The 19,350-nt window shown below is 46.3% G+C and overlaps 1 protein-coding gene across 2 annotated transcripts in view; it reads left to right on the top strand.

Moving 5' to 3' along the window:
* The first annotated feature begins 5,494 nt into the window (after positions 1-5,494).
* Positions 5,495-19,350, top strand: part of SNAP25 (synaptosome associated protein 25) — a 60,865-nt gene continuing 47,009 nt past the window's right edge. For both annotated transcript variants that reach the window (XM_014895052.2, XM_014895053.2), the window contains exon 1: positions 5,495-5,599. The gene's annotated coding sequence lies outside the window, so the exon portion shown is untranslated. The remainder of the gene's footprint in view (positions 5,600-19,350) is intronic.

The following is a 19,350-nucleotide window of genomic DNA, read 5'->3' as shown; positions in this document are numbered from 1 at the left end:
CCTTCCCACGTACTCTAAGGAGAGGAAACAGCAAGGGAGAGGAAAAAACTTGGTGCTTACAGCTCCTCTTTGAGCTACAAACTCATTCCTCGGGGTTAGAGTTTGTGCAAGGGAGGTTTCATACAAAAAAAGCATCTGTCTCTCACCAGCCCTTTTACCTGTGTAAGGGAGGGGTGGAGCCACAGCCACATCCTGGCTGGGATGGAACAAATCGGGGCCAGGTGGAAAAAATTAAGAGTGTTACCTGAGGCTACCTCACAGGTGAAGGTGGGAGACACATCGGGATGGCAGGGAAATGGTCAATGTTTCTCCTTGTAAAAGAGCCAAGAAGTGTCATGATGTGCTAAAGTCAGAGGAAGTCACCATGATGGCATGATCTGATGTGGCAGTTTCTAGCCTTCATTCTGATTTGGGCCAGCATCTTCAGGAGATCCTCATGTGCTGTGGCTTTCACCATTTGCTGTGACAGCTGCAATATCTCTGTAGGAGACCCTAAGGGCTGTCTGTGTTATGGACAAAAAACAGAATCTGGGAGGAGAAGGGGTGTTCTGGTTTGATTTACATTTTTGTCTTTTGCTTCAAGAGTATTGAAGTTTCTATTTCCCTTCTTAAATCCCATTTGCTTCACTCAGTATAATCAGGCACAAGTGGAATGAAGTTCGTACTCGTGCACCACTTCACAGAATTCAAAAATGATTCAATAAATACTATAACAAACACAGGCATTGTGCAGTTGGTAATTACAGCCATAAAGGAAGGACCAGCCATACCCTCATCTCCAGGTGGATTATTAAAAATCACAATTTAGCTTGTTGAACTCATCACAGCTCCACTGATTTTAAAGCCTGCACACAAAGAGAATTGCACTTCTCAGTTCCAAAAGTCCTAGCTTTAAATAGCCTGTGTTTCCTGTAAACAAGCAATAGCCCCCAAGAGCATAACCTCGTTAAATTGTGGATTAAACCAGGACTCTAATTTGCACTTACTTAAAGATTAGTTGTCAGGGTATATGGCTAAAATCATATGGGGAAGTGCAAGTAAATGACATTGTGTGCTAATATATTGGTGTGTGCCACTGTGTTTTTGTATTCACGGAAAATTAGGTAAAAACCCCAGGAGATTGCAGCACCAAACAGCAGTTCACAGTTAAGCCTATGTCCTGCTTGGTGGGACCTCTGTCTTTTCTTAATTCAGCTTTCAGACAGGTTTTTGAAATGCTTCCCAAATTAAGGTCACATGCACAGGAGGGGAATTAAAATCTGATGATGGTTTATTTTACTAAATCAGGATTGTTTAAATTTAAAAATTGGAGTTTAATCCTTATGTGCTGTCTCTGTCACAGGAACACAGAGAAAGCTGTTTCTAAATCTTCTTTCCTCTATATAGTATAGTTCAAATGGCTGTAGTCCTCCTTCCTCTGTGTCCAGCACCTTTGTGACTTTCTTGGGCAGAGCTTTCTTCTCATGAAAGCTGAGCTGGGCCTAAAATTCCCATTGGCAAGGTGTCTGGAGACCTCTGACCAGTCCTACCTCCATACCAGATGATTATCCTCAGAGATGTGGTTATGTTGTGACTACTTCTCCTTTGCATACGGGATAATAGATGTTAAAGTCTGGATGTGACACATTTATAGCACAGTTGTGAAAAGGAGCCAGCCAAGGCAGGGGGAGGTGGGGGCAGCAATGGAACCCAGACTCACCAAATATTTAAGCCCTGGTTGCTCTTTAAGCAACTAGTCAAGAATCAGGTACCAAAACAGGTTTGGGGATCTGGCTCTGCACATCTAAAAGAGTGATCAGGAAATCGGTGGGGACTCATCTTCAAGGGTTTATGTTACAATCGTATTTTAAATCTCTATTTTTGAACATAAGCCTCACAGGAATCTTGGCTTGGCCTAAACTGGAGCACCTGATCATAGACAGGTCCTTAAAACAGCCCACAGCTTAACTGTGTATCTAGAGATCCTGAAAATGCAGGGAAAAATTAGGCCCAGCCATTCCCTCAAATTTAATCAGAAACAGCCTGGGGCACATAGATGCAAGTACTGTTGATGGTCAAAATTCAGAGTTACATAAAGAGCAGTGAATGACAGAAGGTAATTAGGAGCTCTGCATAAAGGGCTCCATCCTCAAACTGTTCTTATTGCACAGCCCCTGCCAGACTGGGGCATGCCTCAGCATCTCAGCCTGGGAAAAGGCAGAAATTGGAGAGGCTGGGAAATGTTCAGCGCCAAAGCAGGTATATTTTTCCTTGATTATTTGCTTTATGTTTAGTTCAATTTCTTTCCCAGCCACGTACTTGAAGCAAGGATGAGCAGCTCTTGGATAAACAAGATATTTCCCTTTCTGCTGAAAAAGAGAAAAAAAGGAAGTGTCTGAGGAAGGTGGAGAGAATCAAGGAAGTCTTTGTGTTACAACTGGCTCAAGAGAGCCCAGGAAATAACATCCAGGATCTGGTGGCACTGTCAGCATTTTGGTGTTTCCCTCACTTGGCTGCCTCTCAGCCCGGCTTTGCAGCTCACAGGGGTGCAAGTTGGAGGCTGGAAGTGATGCTGTGAGCAGCCAGGAAGCTTCCACTGCCCACAGATCTCAAACCACGGACAAAACAGGGGTTGTTCTTTCCCCCTCTTAACCTGCTGCAGGCTCTGCCGGTTCTGCCCTTCTGGAGCTGCTGGCCAGTGACGTGGGAACACACATCATGCTGCTCTCATGCAGGAGAGCATGTACCCTGCCTCCTTTTTCATGGGCTATGCACACAGGTACTTGCCTGCTGAATATTTGCCTGAATAATTAAGAAGGAGCTGAATCATTCTTAGACCAAATTTCGGTTTTCTCTCTCCTCCTACTCCATTTATAGGCTTCTCCTCTCACATATCCCCTGTACACAGTGTGAAACGAGTGTTCGAATAGTACCAGATAGAGTCAATAAACTCCCCATGTGCTTTTCCGTCTTATTTTTTTTAAATATCCTTAAAAGATGCTAAAGAATCAGTTAAAACTGCTTAGTAGCACTTATTGCGACAGAAATCCCGGTGCTGCGGTGCAAAAGCCTGCCCCCCTCTGCATCTCCCAGGATAGAGGCATCCACATTCCTGAACAACACAGGATCCATCCCTTCCCTGGCTCATTTTCAGAATAACTGTACAAAAAGGTAGTTGTTCCTACTAAGCTTATTGAGCAATGTTTGTGATCTATTTAATGAATATGCCCTATGTTGTTTTATTAAACTATGTGATTTCTGCTGCAGCAGAGCTGGAAAATGAATCTTAAATTGAACCCAGTTTTCTCACTGGAAAACTACCTCTTATTCTCCTCCCACTCCCTCTCTGCTTTCTCTTCCTTTTACCATTTCTTACATCTCTTTCCCCAAGTTATTCTGCATTTTATTTTGCCTTCACTGCATTTTCCTCCCCGACTTTTGATGCAAGGAGCCAAATTCATCCCTGCTGGTATCCAATGGACTGAAATTCTACTCCGAGGCGTTATTGGGCTGAATCCAAACCCAGCCAGCATTTTGCAGTGCGGGTGGCTTAGCCAAAATGACAGTTTATAATCTCTCTTTTCCTTATCTACAGTTAATATGAATTATTAATAAGTACTAGTATTGCTCTCTCAAAAATCATACTTCTTTCTGAAGCACCTATCAGCCAAGCTGCTGTCTGACTGCGAATTCCTTTTTAACTTTCCGTGTGTGCTAGGAAGTTGCAGGATGCATGCACACGGACAGCCTGGATTCCAGAGCAGGGCTCACTCTGGGATTCCTCTTGCCATCTGCAGTGCACACCTAACCCGAGTGCTGGGCACGATTAACCCCTGCGGGAGCCGGCCTGGAAAGGTTTGTTTTCCCGAATTGCCGTTTATGACGCTAAATCTGTTTCCCCATTAGGCTGCTGTTCCAGATCCCTCACCTGGAGGGGGGTGTCTGCACAGTATTAATCTCAGGCTGTGTTTACAGCCCGGGAACATGACAGGTTCTCTCCTTCCCTGCGGTTTCCGTGTGCACAGCTCATTAGATACTCTAATGCAGCAGGAAGCCCCTCTCAACTGAGAATTCCTTCTCGTATATTTAGCAAACTTTTGACTGCTTCCTTTCAAAAGAGTCTGAAGGACATATTTACGTAGGAAGAGGGTGAGACTCACAAAGCACGATCTACAGTCACGTTTTTCTGTGGGGAACTACAGAGCAGAGGAGGAGGAATCACCCGCAATTCTCTCTCCTTCTCCCCCGCGCCTCCCTCCCCTCCCCTCCCCGTCCCTCCCCCACGCCCATACAACCATAACACGAGATGAACGCGCTCCAAAATACAGCTGCATCGCCTTCCCTCTCTTCCGGTTTTCTTCGCCTTGGCAAAGTGGGGGGGGGGGGGGGGGGGGGGGGGGCAAGGAGAGAGGATGAGGATGGAATTATCGCTAATGTGGAACTGATGTTTTGACTCTGCCATCCGCAGATTGTTCAGTGAAGCCTGCACGCACGGTGTCAGAGTTAAACCCAGCCAGGGCTCTCTTATTGCTAGCAGGAGAGGCTCAGACAGGGAAGAGGGAGGCAACTCTGCTCATCTCCTGGTCTGGATGGTTCCACAAATGAAAGCGCTAAGGCTTGTGGAGTGAAAGGGAAAGGATGACTGAGGTTACGAAAGAGACCATCGCACTTCGACTGCAATCCCCAACCTTCATTAAGATCCCCATTAAGAGATAAATTTTACAAACATACACCGTTTTGTATGAAATGAGAGGATTTCCTTCCCATTAGAAATCACACTGGAGACAGCTCCATTTGCTCCAAATTAGGTACGCTCGGAATGAATATTTTAATTAATTCATGATAAATAAGCCAGACACTTTCCTCGAACAGTTAGTGTTTCCTTCCTCGGCAGCAGTGGGATGTGCTCACTGTGCTGTGTGTGTGTTCATGTACTTGCCCAGGCTTTGTTTTTGATTTCTCTCTCATTTTTGAACCTGTCCTTCAAATGATCAGTTGCAACACATGTCCTTAACCATGGATTTCCTCGTGTTTGGCTGCTCCGACTTAGGAGAGGGGAGGGAGGAGAGGGAGAATAAACAGATTAACACACCCAGACCCCTGGCAGGATGTTCTGAGAAATAAAAAGAGGGGAGAGAAGGAAGAATTCACACATAAAAATAGAAGCCCACGTAGATTGGCCATATATGGAGTACCGGAGACTTCAGAGGGATACCCTCTTCGGACCACCCCTTTGGCGGAGGAAATCGCTGCTGCGGGAGGGCCCCTGCCCCCCTGCCCGGGCGGTTCGCCCGCAGCCGCCCCCAGCCCCCTGCCCCGAGCCCGGCCCCGGGGAGGCGGTGGCGGGGCGGCTGCGGGAGGCGGCGGGGCCGGCGGAGGGAGCGGTGCGGCGGCGATGACTCAAACCCGCCCGGCCCGCTCTGCCCCCTCCCGCTCCCCCCGCCGGGGAGGGCTATTAAAAGCTGCTGACGTAGGAGCGGACGGCCATCTTTGATGAGGGCACGGCTCCCGATCCATTGAAGAAGGAGACCCGCGGAGGTCAGCAGCCTCCTGTCCTTGCCTCCCATCCAGCTGCGGCACCGACCCGCCGATCCCGCCGCGCCGCGCTCCGCCAGCCCAGGTAAAGGTGGGAGAGCACCGCGGGCACCGGCTCGGCGGGGGGAGGGGACGGTATTGACAATAATGAAATGGAAGAATATGATATCTTTAAAGTGGGACCCGTTCGGCTTTTTTGTCTCCAGCCTCGGGGCTGCGGCGGGGACAGAGAAAGGCAGGGAGAAGTGGTTGTTTTCGCTTCATCGCCGGCTGGAGCCAGGGGAGGCAGCCGGGCTGTGCCTCTCGGCCGTGCTGGCGGCAGGAGGCCGGAGGAGAAGGGGAACCAGCGCCATTCCCAGCTCCGAGCGGGGAGAAGGGTCTGCGGGCGTTTTGCGCTGCTGGGCCGGAGCGGGCTGTGCCGCCCGGGGCTCTGCACCGCCCGCACCGCGCCGGGCTGCGGCGGAGCATCAGAACCGCGGACAGCGCCGGGCCCGAGCGGGACGGGGAGGGGACGCGTGTCTGTGCCGGTGCCTGTCTGTGTGTCCGTGTGCGTGTTCAGCACTGCGGACAGCGCCGGGGCCCGCGCCGGGACCGGGGAGGGAGAGGTGTCTGTGTGTCTGTCTGTGTGTCTGTGCGTGTGTCTATGTGTCTGTGCGTGTGTCTGTGCGTGTGTCTATGTGTCTGTGTCTGTGTGTCTGTGTATGTTCAGCACCGCGGCGGGTGGCAGCGGAGGCGGCCGTGCTGCAGCGCCCTGCGGCTCCGCGTCCCCCGCCCCGGGGCTGCCCCCCCGGACACGGGACTGGGAAGCGATTCCCGACTGGCAAGCGGCGCTGCTCCCTGATTCCAGAACAGGACCGCGGGCAAGAGCAGTTGTGGTTGTACAGCTCAGAGCGAGAAGAGGGAGAAATAAAATTTAAAAAACAAAAACCAACCAAACAACAACAGAAAAAGGCAAATAACATCAGTTCCGGCAATCAATCGCCGTTTGGCACTTCGGCCCCTCTCGCTGGAGAGGTGTTTGTGCAAGGAAGGCGGGTTATATAACGCCCAGCCCGCGGGGTCCCCGCGGGGCCGGGCACTGCCCGCAGGGACCCCCGGCAGCCCCCGGGGCTTCCCCGCAGCCGCGCTCCGTGCCCCGGCGCCGCTGCCCCGGGCTCTTTGGGCGCTGCGTGCCGCGGCTCCGGTGCCGCCGTGCCGTGACACGGCGGGGCTCAGCCCGGGCCGGCCCCCCCGCCCCGCTCTCCGCGCTGCGGAGCGGTGCGGAGCCGACGCCTTATGTAACGCGGGCTGCCCCGTCACGGCTCCTGGCCACGGCTCTCCCGGTGCCGGCGGTGTTCCCTCCGCCCGTCCTTTCCGCTTCCCGCCACCTCAAGCCCCCAAACCTCTCGGTGCGGTTCCAAGTTGGAACTTCGCTGCTTTTTTTTGTTTGTTTGTTTGTTTTCTGCGGGGCGAATAAACAAGGGGAGAAAGGGGGATTGGGCTGCGTGTCCAGACACTGCGCTGCGTAGCTGCGTCAAACCGGAGCCGCGGGATCTGCCAGATTTACGTGCTTGGCTTGAATAATTGCTGCTGGTTTCGTTCCCAGCTGAAGACGGGGGGGTGGGGGGGGGGGAATGGGGGGCTGATCTGCAGCCCCTTAACCCAGACCCGTCTGCTTCTAGCCCTGACCGCAGCATCTGCAAGGACATGCCTGTCCCACACCCCCACCTCGTCCTAGCTCTGGGCATGGAGCAGTTCTCCCATTGATCAGCACGAGGATGGTGTGGGTCAGCCACTCCTGCGGGTGACAAGGGAAGGGACAGAATCATCTGGGAGATGAGTGCTCCGGTGGGTATGGCTGGGGAACAGACTGTCTCCTAGGCCCCCAGCCACCTGCACATCCCAAAGAAGCCAGTCTAGGAAAAAGCAGCAGTGGTTTTCCATTGCTGCTGCATCGCACAGAACGGGTCAGCCAGGAGGTGATCACTGAAGAGTTTGGTTCCTAGGACGGGTGCCAAAAAGATAACAGAGGTGACCAAACCAAAGATGCAGGCAGCTGTGATTGGCCAAAGCAAAAGCTTGAGGCTGTCTCTAAAGTCAAGAGGAGTTGCAGAAACTCAGCATGTTACAAAACCAAATGCAGCTAGATAGCAATCACCAAGTAAATGCAGCTTAACTTTCTTTCCACAGCTAACTGGAAAATGAGAGCGACATTTCCAAGAGCTCTTGGGACCAGGCTGTGTGTCCATTGAACTCATGGGGGCAGTGAAAAGAAAGAACAGCAGAATCCAGCCAGTATGAACCCTCAAAATACATCTAATGAGATGCAGCTCCACTTCCCAGATTTATTGCACTGGAGGTGGGAGCTGCTTTTCAGGTCAAGGGAAAGCTTTTCATTTTTCTCCCTATGCTTTAGGTATGGCAACAAATAGCAAGATGAAAGTGCTAAGGCAAATAAAGCACGGTCTCTACCTAGTGCTTGCACTGCTTTAACTGAGCGAGGTAACGAAACAAAACACTTTTCCTGTCAGTGCGAACAACTTCAGAGATTTTTATGTCTATGTGTCACAAGGCTACAGCTGCTGCATTTGTAGCAACCCTCAGGGAGAAATAGAAAGTGCATGGCACGGTGTAGGTCTCAGTTTGCTCATGATTTCTTCTCTCAGAAACGAAGAACAGAAACTGTTTTCCCTTTACCTTGGCTTGTTGTCGCACAATTACTCTTTCTCTTGCATTTTCCCACCTAAATCTCTGTCATAATGCTTTATAACACAAGGAGGGTACTTTTATCTGTGCATGTTTATACCCACACACACACTCATTTCAGAGGTTTCTAGGGTTCTAAGCTGGGTAAAACCACAACAGATGCAGGCTGACTTTGCAGCATTCATTTAGCAGAGTGCATTTTTCTGTTTGTGGAGTTTCATGCCCTGCTACCAATGCAGTCACCTTCGGGCTGGGCCAGTGCCAGACAATCTGTACCAACAGACTTGTTCAAGCATTTCAGAGCTTTAGAGTTTAAGGCAGACAAGAATAATGCATTACTGGAGAGCTGCTGCAGGATGCACTTCTCAGGCAGATGGTGATTACCTCTAGGATGCTGGACTTCGGGGAGGGCATAGGGCTCATCTGTCTACTCCTGGGCATGCTGGTTATAGTTTGTCAAGGGTGTAAGTTGTTAAGGAATAGTTTATTTTTTTAGCTTATTCTTTTTGAGCCTCCAGCAGTGTCTTTTTCCTTAGTTTCAATAAACTCTGGCTTTCTTGCCTACTGACCTTGCAGATTCAGCTTGCTGCATTGTATTGCAAGGAGCACTTTCTTCAAAACACACAAGTTATATTCCTAGCTCTTGTCTGCCACCCCTTTGTTACTCCCTCTACAAATGCTTAGACACACGCAAATTCCCACCAGCAAAATCTACCTCTTATCTGATCATGATTTTCAATATGCTGTCCCACATTCCACTAAATTTTCTAGGACTTTCCACCAAGCACAAAGCCAAGTCAACTGCATAGGTTCAAAATTGGTTCTTTCCTGCTTTGTGATGGCCCCAAGGCCGACATTGCAAGGCCTGAAAGTGGATCTGAGTGGCCTAGAGGAAGTGTTTGAACCACTTCCTATTTTAGATGGAAATTTAGCTTTGCTCTTGCATCTTTCATCTTGTTCACTTGCTATTTCTTTATCACCTCATGCTCTCTTACAATCCTTTTTTAATTCCTGCTAGAGATCACCAGGATGAAAGAAACACATCAGGGGCATTAGGACCCTGATGTGAAGGGTGATGAGTGTTGCATTCTGATTTTGATTATTCCAGCAGGTCTTATTCCAAAGTCAGTTGGAATCAAGGAAAATACTTTCCTGTACATAATTCTGTGGGACTTGTAAAAGAATATTTAGCAGCTTAGGTCTTTCAAAGGGAAGCAAATGCTGTGTACGTATTCCCTCTGAATTATACTGGCTATGATTATAAAGAGAGTGTAAAATTGCATTATAACCTTTTCCTTTTTTCCCCCTTCTCTTATTTTATTTCTTTATTTCTTTATTTCTTTATTTTTCATAATAAAAGACATGGTATCTCATCTTACCCACTAGGGAAAGTTGAATTCTACTACAGGCACAGAGAGGAGAAGAGGGAAACATTTAAGTAATTAATCGTGCCTGTTCCTGGCCTTTTAGAGCTGAATGTTGATGCTGACCAATCTGTGCTGTGTCTGGCTATCTAAGAGTTTTGGGGTTTTTTTTCTTTAGAGCTAACAGTGCTCTAGTTCACTTTTTGAATGGCATTTAACTTATTATTAGGCCCCATTGTCAACTGTTGTGAACTGGCATAACTGAGAGCTGTGCTACTGTACAGGCCAATAATCTTCCAAGCTGGAACTCCTCTGGTTTTTGTTTTAAACCAGAAATGGGTCTATTTGCTGAATGAGCAGCTCTTCTAAATAAAGAACTCATTTAAAATGCTGCCCTCCCAAAGCCCATCCCTATTTTTTACCAGCCTGGTCTCATTGTTGCAGAGGCTCATGTGGCCAGGCTGCCTCAGAAATGGTGACAGGGAGCAGTGATGAAGCAGCAGAGGAGGAATCCTGCATGTTCCACTCCTCTATTTCAGGTTGGGTTCTGCTGCACTCTGCTGGTACATAACACCAGCAGAACTTGAATGTGGTGTAAAACCCAGGACGCAGCTGAATTTTTCCTAAAGGCACAGTTGTGTGCAGAAAAAGGTCAGAAATTCCTAGCTGTAGCCATTCATTTTTCTTTCAAGCTGGGAAATAGTGTGAAGTTTTCCTGCATTCCAATGAGTGTAGAGAAAAATTATGCTTCTTCCATCGAGTTTTTTAAGGCAATATTCTTAATGGCTGAGACATTGTATGTGTAGAGTTAAAATATAAAAGAATAGAGGCAAAGCCAAGTCTCACTGTACTAGTGTCTAAAGCACAAAGTGTACAAAGTGTCTGTTCTTATGTGTTTTCACTATAATTATTGTTTTCCTTGTGCTTTTCATAGGACCAAGTTTTGTGCCAGCATTTACTGGTAGAATCCATAAGCAAAATGAGTTATCATAGACTATGGCAGTGCTAACAACTAAAATTTGTATCCTAGACATTACAAAGAGATGCCTCATGTAGCTGATTTACGAAATTAATGCAATTATTGCTATTTCTTCCTCAAAACCTACAAATTATCAGGGAGTTGCACATACAAGGCACTGCTGAGTGCTTGGTAGGGCACGTTTGTAATTTTGCAATGATCTCTTCCATCTCCCACATTTTCTCAGTAGCATTCCCTTGCTAATAATCCCAGCAAATCTCCAAAGACTTTCACTGTCACTAGTTTGTCAAAGAGACTAGAAGTTTAGATTGAAAAGTAAATCTCTGATCACTTCACAGCTTGGTGTTTGTCATGCTGTATTTATTTGTTATACTTACCCTCCACCCAAAGGAGAGAAATTCTGTTCCTGAACTGCAACACAGTCATAGAAGAAGTAGTAATTGTATTTCTCCTTTTGAATAAAACAGTTATTTGGAAGATGTGCCAACCTCTCCTTCGGTTCCTTTTGCCACTCCTGGAAATTATAGCTCCCAGTAGAACTGTGCAGATGCCAGTTCCTTGATCTGTCTTGCAGAGGTAAATATATTTCCTCCAGCTACTCTAAAAAATTTCACGAAACAAAAGTATACTTCTTCAGAAGAGCTCATCTGTCAAAATAGTGTTAACATTCACTGATTCTTTTTTTAAATAGGAACAGAAGTCTCCCATGCATATTTAAGCATTTTTTAAAATAAAAGGTACTAAAATTAGCTTCACTATGCTTTAGATACAAATTAAAGTTTTCTTTCTCCTCCCCGCGCTAGTATTTTTTTTTTTTTGTTCAGTCTGGTCCCATTCACATCCTTAGGCACCTCACCATTCATCCCAGAGGGATTTAGCCAAGCTTGCATTTCTGCAGGCATCAGGGAATTGCTGTTTGGCCCAGCCCAGTGCTGCTGCTGCCTGGAGCCTCTGCACCCTGTGCTCACACATGGGCACAAACCTCTGCCTGTGCCCTGCAGCGCTGACCCTGCCAGCGACTGCCATCGTGAGCGGAGACATTTCTGTTCTCTGTTTATTAGGCACAGACATCTCACAGGGATAATTTGCTCCTGCAGACAGTGGTAGGCAATTAATTGGACTAGAGATGTTTGGTAACGTCTGAACTTCAGATATTGGGGGTTAGGGATTAAAACACCAGGACTCCACATAGAATGTCTGGATTCAGGTGCAAGTATCACACATTAAATAAATGTAACCTTTGCCAAGTGCCTCAATTGCCTCCATCCATAAAAGAAAAAGCTTAGATTAAAACAACTTCCAGTTGCATCCCTCGGCTTCAGATGTAGGACAAGTACCCCCTACCTTTGAAAAGATATTTTTGTGAATATTAGGTCATAGCAGATTCCACTGCCTGGGAGTGGTGACCTAAACTCAATACCCCTAAAATGCACCATTCTCTCAATAAAGGTGGTTGTCATTTACCTAGAATTTTACAGGGTGCTATCCATTATTGTTCCCTTCAGGTTAGTAAAAGGCTTGGCTTGGAGATGCCATATAAATCCAGATTATTACTATTGCATTCATGATAGCAAGAGAAGAACGTGGTCTCAGACCAGAAGGTGGAGGAAACATTCATGCATTTGCTCGTGCATTGCACAAGACCAGGACTTTGCCAGAGCTCTGTGTTCCTCCAGAGCTGCACTGAGCTGCAGGGGAGAGTGGGATTGAGCCCTCTCCCTTCAGCAGCACTGATTCCAAACCAGTAACACGACAGCTGAGCACACAGCCCAGGTATGTTCTGTGAATATTTGAGTATTTCAGCCAAACATTTGCTTTTCCAGAGAGCATTCACCTGTGACACTCAAGGATGTGAAAAGCCCTCAAGAAACAAACCAAGGTATGCAAACCCAATTAAACTGGAATTCATTGCCGACTTCCAACAGCCAGTTCTCCCCAGAGAAGTGTTTGTTTTATTTGCTCAGCTGTATGGAGACAGTTACTGGTTGCAGAGCTTCCTGCAGCTTTTCTGCCATTAAAAACTTATTCTTGGGATACGGAATTTGCAATTCCTGAAAATTTAGGTCTTTTATTATACCAATGTCAGAGGAAAGAGGCAGAAAGGCCAAGAGCAGCAAAGGGGTTTAAGATGGTGCTGGGTGAGTGCAGGAAGGGGATTATGTGGCGTGGCTGGTGGTGGTCACAAGAGACTGGACTTGATAAGGCAGCGACTCTCTTCAAGTCTGATGTTCCTAAGAGGTTTCTTATTTAACAGAAGAAAACAGAGGAAGAAAAAAAAAAAAGCCTGGGTGGTTCTTTGCTGTCGGTTTAGTTCATTTTAGAGATGAGCACGTCAAGAGACAGTGGAAAAACCCCTCGAGGCGCCAGGAATGCACTAAGTATAATTGAAAATGCTCTGGACCGCCTTTGTAATGCAACAGTAGGGCCATCTGCAGGCTTTAGATTTTCAACATTAGCAAGGCATTTTAAAATCATTGTGTTTTCTCGTCCCCTTTTTCTTAATTAACTGTTTTAAATAGTACAAAATAGGCTGCTCCTGAAGCAACTTGCAGGTTCTGAGGATCGTTTTCTAAGCCTGGTAAACAAGGACAGGTGTGTACTTCTATCAGGCTGACAAATAAGAATGCAAGAGAGCTGCCAACGTCACACAAAAGGTCCCCAATTTCCAGATTAATGCCCAGGGCACTTAAGGTTACAGTATTAAGCAGGCTGATAGAGGGTAGCATGTGACAGAAGAGCTGAGTGCAATTTCTCATCCTCTGGAGGCCTCAATAGCTGTGCTGCCTTTTTTTTTCCTTGGAGTTTGGGGTCTCCTCCCAGTCCTATCTCAACTTCTACAGCCTCAGCTTTCTGCTCTCCCCATGTTCCCCGAATGCCCTGAGGGAAAACACCCTCTCTAGAGGAGATGCAGAGTAAGACCCCTTTCAGCCCCATTTAGAACAGGGGGTTTGGTATGGACAGACAAGGCTTTACAGGCAATGGCCCGCCCAGATCATGGAGGGACAACAGGGGAAGAGTAGGAAAACAGGAACACAGTGCAGGTGGAGATGAAAAGCCAACCCTTTCTCAGCTACAAGGACCTCAGTGCTTCTCTCTCCTTTGACTGGGTGGTTGAGTAAGAGGCCAGAAGATGTTACTGAACCCCTATGAAACACGACATCCCACAGGCTGCAGGGCTCCCCTGTCTTAACTGCTTCTCCAGTAGTACAATATTCCAGCTTTGCTTTTAAAAATTGCCCACAGTGAAGAACGTGACAATACATGGTTTTTAATTGAACTGTGAAATTCAAAACATTCTTTATTGTGGATGCAAGCATTTATCTGCAAAGTTATTAAACTGCTATTTAGATTGATGAGCAGCTCTGCTGCTGCCATCCTGTGATTTTCCTATGGTTACACCTATTCCTTTATGGAATAACACTTGCTTTCCTCTTTAGAGTTCATATTCTTAAGAGCTCCATTCTTTCCCAGTAAGGATCCCATGTTTCTGTCCTTTCCTTGCCTGAAGAAAGCCTTTACTTGTACCTAGAAGTTAACTCACAAAACATTTCAAAGACTCCCCAGCCTGGCAGGTGAAAAGATAAGACACTGATCCAAAGGCCAGGATAGATTCCATGATATTGGAAATTAAATGTTCAAGCACCGAATGTGAGACTCCAAAGCCATTTAAAGATTTCAATTTCTTTACCTTCTTATTTGTATTTTGTTTTTGCGGTGACATTTCCAAGAAATGTGTTGTACACTCAGCTGCTCTCCAGACAGAGTTCTTCCATTCATGCCTGCAGTCAGAATCTATTTCTCAAAACAATCAGCTTCCTCCAGCAAGGAAGTTAGAGACCTTTCAAAATTTAAGCAGGCTCTCCAGTATTGTGAAACACAGTAGGCCCGTTCCTGGGCTTAGAAGAGTTACTTTATCTCAAACAAAAAATGATCCACTGCATCAATAAGGATGAAGAAGAGGACAAGAGGATAAAAACCAGAATGAATAACTAGGGGAATGAAAACAAACTCCAACAAAGCACAAACTCAAATACAAAAGAAAAGACAAAGGCCAGCAGACTCAAGAGAAAGGACAAGATGGGCTTTTAGTTTAATTCTCTTTCTTGCTGCTCTTTCCCTACAAACACATCATTAACAATTACCTAGACTTAAAAAGTAAACATCAGTCCTCAAGTTTTTGATAGAGTCATTTTAAAGGTGTCCTGAAGTGTTAGATTATAAAACACTCTCACTCCTGTTGTCCAGTCTGCAACCCCTTAGCAGCCACATCCATCTTTGCATTTCACAATGCAGAGGGGGTGCAGAGATGCATCCTTACTCTTAATCTCAGTCTTGTAGGCACATACAGACAGCAGGATGACAGGATTTGTGAGCAGTGTCTCCTGTAGTTGGTGTTTCAGAGACAAATACCAGAGCAAAATGATAACGACTGCTACCCACTCACTGCAGTGTTGGAGATGTGCACTTGCTCTGCAGCACTCACTTTGAAAAAAAAGCAAACCAGCGTTTGTGATATCGCAAGGCACAGCCCAGACATTTTTCCTTTTGCTAGAAAGCTTAAAAACCCCTCTTTTCAAGTGTGTTAGAAATAGAAGCCTGCTTCAGAAGAGACATGAAGTTATCAGTGCAAATTAGTAGTGCCAGATGGGGGGTTAAATTGCTGCCTCACAGCTGAAGACATGCGAGTGAATGGAAGTGGTAGACTATAAAAAGGGGATCATCAGAAGTGATGAGATCTTACTGCGAGGTGGGATTTGTGAACGTCATGCCTGTGCTTGTAAGCAGTTGCTCAGATGAATGATTTTATGGGACGGAGTGAGGGGGAGAAGGGAACAAAGTCAGGGTCATTTTGGAGATGATGTCTCACAGTGATGATTTTACTGCTTTGCTGGGGACAAGCTGTCCAGCAGGACAAGTTACAGAATATTGTGGAGCTTGGTCTCCTGAGCTGGCACACAGGAGACAGGGAGCTCGCCAGAACAATCACAGAAATGTGGCTGTGTACTGGGTTTGTATGGCAGGGTTTTGGGGGGGGCTATAATGGGCAAATTCTGTGAGAAGCTTCCAGAAACTTCCCCTGGGTTCAATGGAGCCAGTGCCAGCTGGCTCCAAGATGGACCTGCCTCTGGCCAAGGCTGAACCTGTGAGTGATGGTGGCAGCGCCTCTGGGATAACAGATTTAGGGAGAAGGGAAAAACCTGCACAAGACCAAATGCAGCCAGAGAGAGAAGTGAGAAAATGTAGGAGGAACAGCTCTGCAGACACCAAGGTCAGTGAAGGAGTGGGAGGAGGTGCTCCAGGTGCTGGAACAGAGATGGCCCCACAGCCTGTGGTGCAGACCTTGGTGAGCCAGCTGTGCCCATGCAGCCCATGGAGGTCCACAGGGGAGCAGAAATCCACCTGCAGCCCATGGAGGAGACCCATGCCAGAGCAGGGGGATGCCCTTATAGGCTGTGACCTCATGGGAAGTTCGCACTGGAGCAGACTCCTGGCAGGACCTATGGGCCCAGAGAGAGAGGATCCCACACTGGAGCAGGTTTGCTGGCAGGACCTGTGGGGAACTCATGCTGGAGCAGCGTGTTCCTGAAGGATTGCACCCCATGGAATGGACCCACGCTGGAGCAGCCTGTTCCTGAAGGACTGCACCCTGTGGAAGGGGCCCATGCTGGAGTAGTTCAGGAAGAACTGCAGCCCATGGGAAGGACCCAGTTGCAGGATTTAATGGAAGACTGTCTCCCATGGGAGGAACCCCGCGCTGGAGCACAGGAAGAGTGTGAGGATTCTCCCCCTGAGGGGGAAGGAGCAGCAGAGTCAATGTATGATGAACTGGCCGAAGTTCCCGTTCCCTGCTGGAGGGAGAAGGTAGAGAATCAGGAGTAAAGTTGAGCTGAAGAAGGAGGGAGTGGGGGAGGGAACGGTGTTCTAAGATTTGGATTTATTTCTCATTGTTCTACTCTGACTTGATTGGCAATAAATTCAATAACTTCCCCCAAGTTGGGTCTGTTTCACTTACGAGAGAAATTGCTGCATCACCTCCCTGTCCTTATCTCGACCTGCAAACCTTTTGTTATATTTTCTGTGGAGGCTGTGGCTTTGGTGGGCACCTGGCATCCAGCCAGGGCCAACCCATCACAGGCTGTTGGGCTGGGACAGCACTAATTGAGTCAGCTTCCAGAGCAACAGGGAGCTTTGTCAGGAATACTCCAGGTTTAAGGGTGTTGTTACTGAAAGAATGGCAGTTATTCCATTAAGAGAGCAGCTCTTTCACACAGGTATTTCTCAAAGCATTTCAGTGGAGGAGAAAGATCTGTTTGGCCATAATTAAGCCCTTTTTAACTCTCTGGACACAGTAACAAAGGAACCTGTTCACAAAGCAAACGTCTGGAATTCAAACACTTCAGTAATGCATTAGCAGAGGACAAGCCTGGAGCTGCTCCTCCTTCCCACTGGAAGTGCAATGTGCAACTGGAGCACACAGTGCACAACAGAGGCTCAGGAAACCTTGAGCACCATTCTTTACATGCCCCAAGAAAACAGGGCTGCAGCTGTGCTCTTTTACACTACACAAAAACCAACAGCACCACCCCTCCCTGAATGTCAAAGCTAACAGTGACTTAATTCTGACTGAGGAACTCGGCAGAAAGTTACATATGTACAAACATACTGTGGTTTGCACAAGGCAGGAATGTATTGTATTCTATAAAACCCTGAATCAGTTGAGCATAATAGGTATTTTGCTATGAGTCACCACCTGTCTAAAGCAGAACGTGGTCAGCACTGCGGAGTAGAACTGACTCACCTCTACTGGATCTGTTTTTTAAGTCCAAAACAGAGGCAAGGCTGAGAAAAAAAGTGGCTCATCAGCACCTCAGTCATCACGTGGCTGAGATACACTCAAGGTATGACGCACTTGAAGAAATCAGAGAGCAATTTGCAACAAACTAATTATATAGTGAAATCCCCATCATTTTCTCTGTTCCGGTAATGCTAACCACAGACTTTGATTTTCCTTGGCTTCCTCTTCATCTGAAATGATTTGACAATTTTTTTTTCAGAAAAAGAATCTCTGGATTTTTCAGACTGCTCACTGCAGACATTCGAGGGTCGACCTGTACTACATTCGTTCCATATTGTCCCAAGGGCTTCCTGCTCCCTGAGTGTGCAAGGGCTGCAGATGTGGGAAGGTGTGGGAATAGTGAAAAGCTTGTTTTTCAAATCCAGAATTTGCTCTCTATGAATATTCCTAATTAAGAATTTCAAAAAATGCTATTTTGGCAAGCATTTTTCTCCTGTAATTTTATGCACAAGATTTTTGACAGAAATCCTAACAGAGACATGTGAAATAACTTTGTTTTGAGGCTATTAAAATGCAGAATTGCAGCTGGATGTATGCTGGTCCCATTTCCCCAGCTGAGCTATCACGTTCACCTCTGCAGAAATAGCAACTGTCACAGCAAGAGTCACAAGAGATGCAGCCCTCAGAGAATCACACTGAGCAAAGAAAAATATCTAGGACAGTGATTTAGCTTGTCTGGATTAAAATGTTCCTCATAGATGCTTTAGCATTGTTAAAGTCATCCTAAAGGAAGATGACAGGCTGTTCAGGCCTGCCACGAGTAGCACAGAGGAACAAATAGTTATTTCAGGAAGGCTAGCACAGTACTATACATGGAAAATTCTAAGCAAGTTCCTGGGAATGCTGGAACAAGAACATTCGACCTGAATTTCAGAAAGTCCCTTTCTGTGCTATCATATGTTGGAGTATGGGGAAAAGCCATGAAACAGTGAGGTATAAAAAGGTTTTGTTCTGGGTGACAGCCTCATTTTCACAACCTCGTGGTCACTCTGAGATGGGACATAGCAAACAAGATACAAGGGATCAAAAAATGTGTCCATCTCAGGACCGGAGTGAATTATTTTGAGTTGAGATAGAGAGGTGTGATTATTTAAAAATGTTTAACAGAACTGCCAGGACCTGTCTCTCTTCAAAGGAAGACAAATGCATGTGGACTTGTGAGGGTCAGCAGCAATCTGGCATTCTTTGGGCAAATGATACACACAGCAGGACTGCCAAATACAGATGGACTAAAGGCAAATGTCCAGATGTAACTGCAGATGTCATAGGAAATTAAGTCGCTCACTTGTGCTTGTGATTCAAGAAGTTCCATTTCTAGGTCAGATGACAGCTTAGTTGGCCATTATTGCAAACATCTCTGACTTTTCTTGAAGTTTTCTGCCTAGAACCCATAAAAAAAGCAAAGGACAAGTGCCATTTTTATGGGAAGCACATTGTAAAGCCATGTGAAAAATCAACTTTATGAAGGTTAACAATGAATTAAGGAAGTCAGTTGTTAAAAGATGAGGTTCTTTAGTACTCAATAAAAAAGATACTTTGACAAAATGAGCTGCAAATATTTGCTGTCACTGTGAAAGCCAATATTGTCAGTTTTGCATATGTAAAAATGTAAATATGTGTTCTGGTAAACACAAATATTATTGTTTGTGATCAGTTAGGTTTTTGACTAAATTACCAGTAAAGTTTATTCACCTACTCTGTTGTAGTGTCCTGTTGAATGATGTCCTGGTATAGTTGTGAAATATGGGTCACTGAGAGAATAATTGTTTGTTTAATAAATCAGACCAGCAAAGAATATGGAAATACTGTCTAATCAATGCTGTTGAAATTAATTTGTTTTAGAATTCAACCACCTCATTCCGGATAAGTGTCTCCATTACTGCTTAAACTAATTCGTATTTCTCACATGAGGACATTTCAATTATATGGTAAAATCTGAAAGCTGAAAATGC

The sequence above is a fragment of the Sturnus vulgaris genome, chromosome 3 (genome assembly GCF_052056855.1).
Source record: "Sturnus vulgaris isolate bStuVul1 chromosome 3, bStuVul1.hap1, whole genome shotgun sequence".
NCBI lineage: Eukaryota > Metazoa > Chordata > Aves > Passeriformes > Sturnidae > Sturnus > Sturnus vulgaris.
Note: the sequence above shows the minus strand (reverse complement) of the source record. Positions and strands in the feature narration are given on the sequence as shown.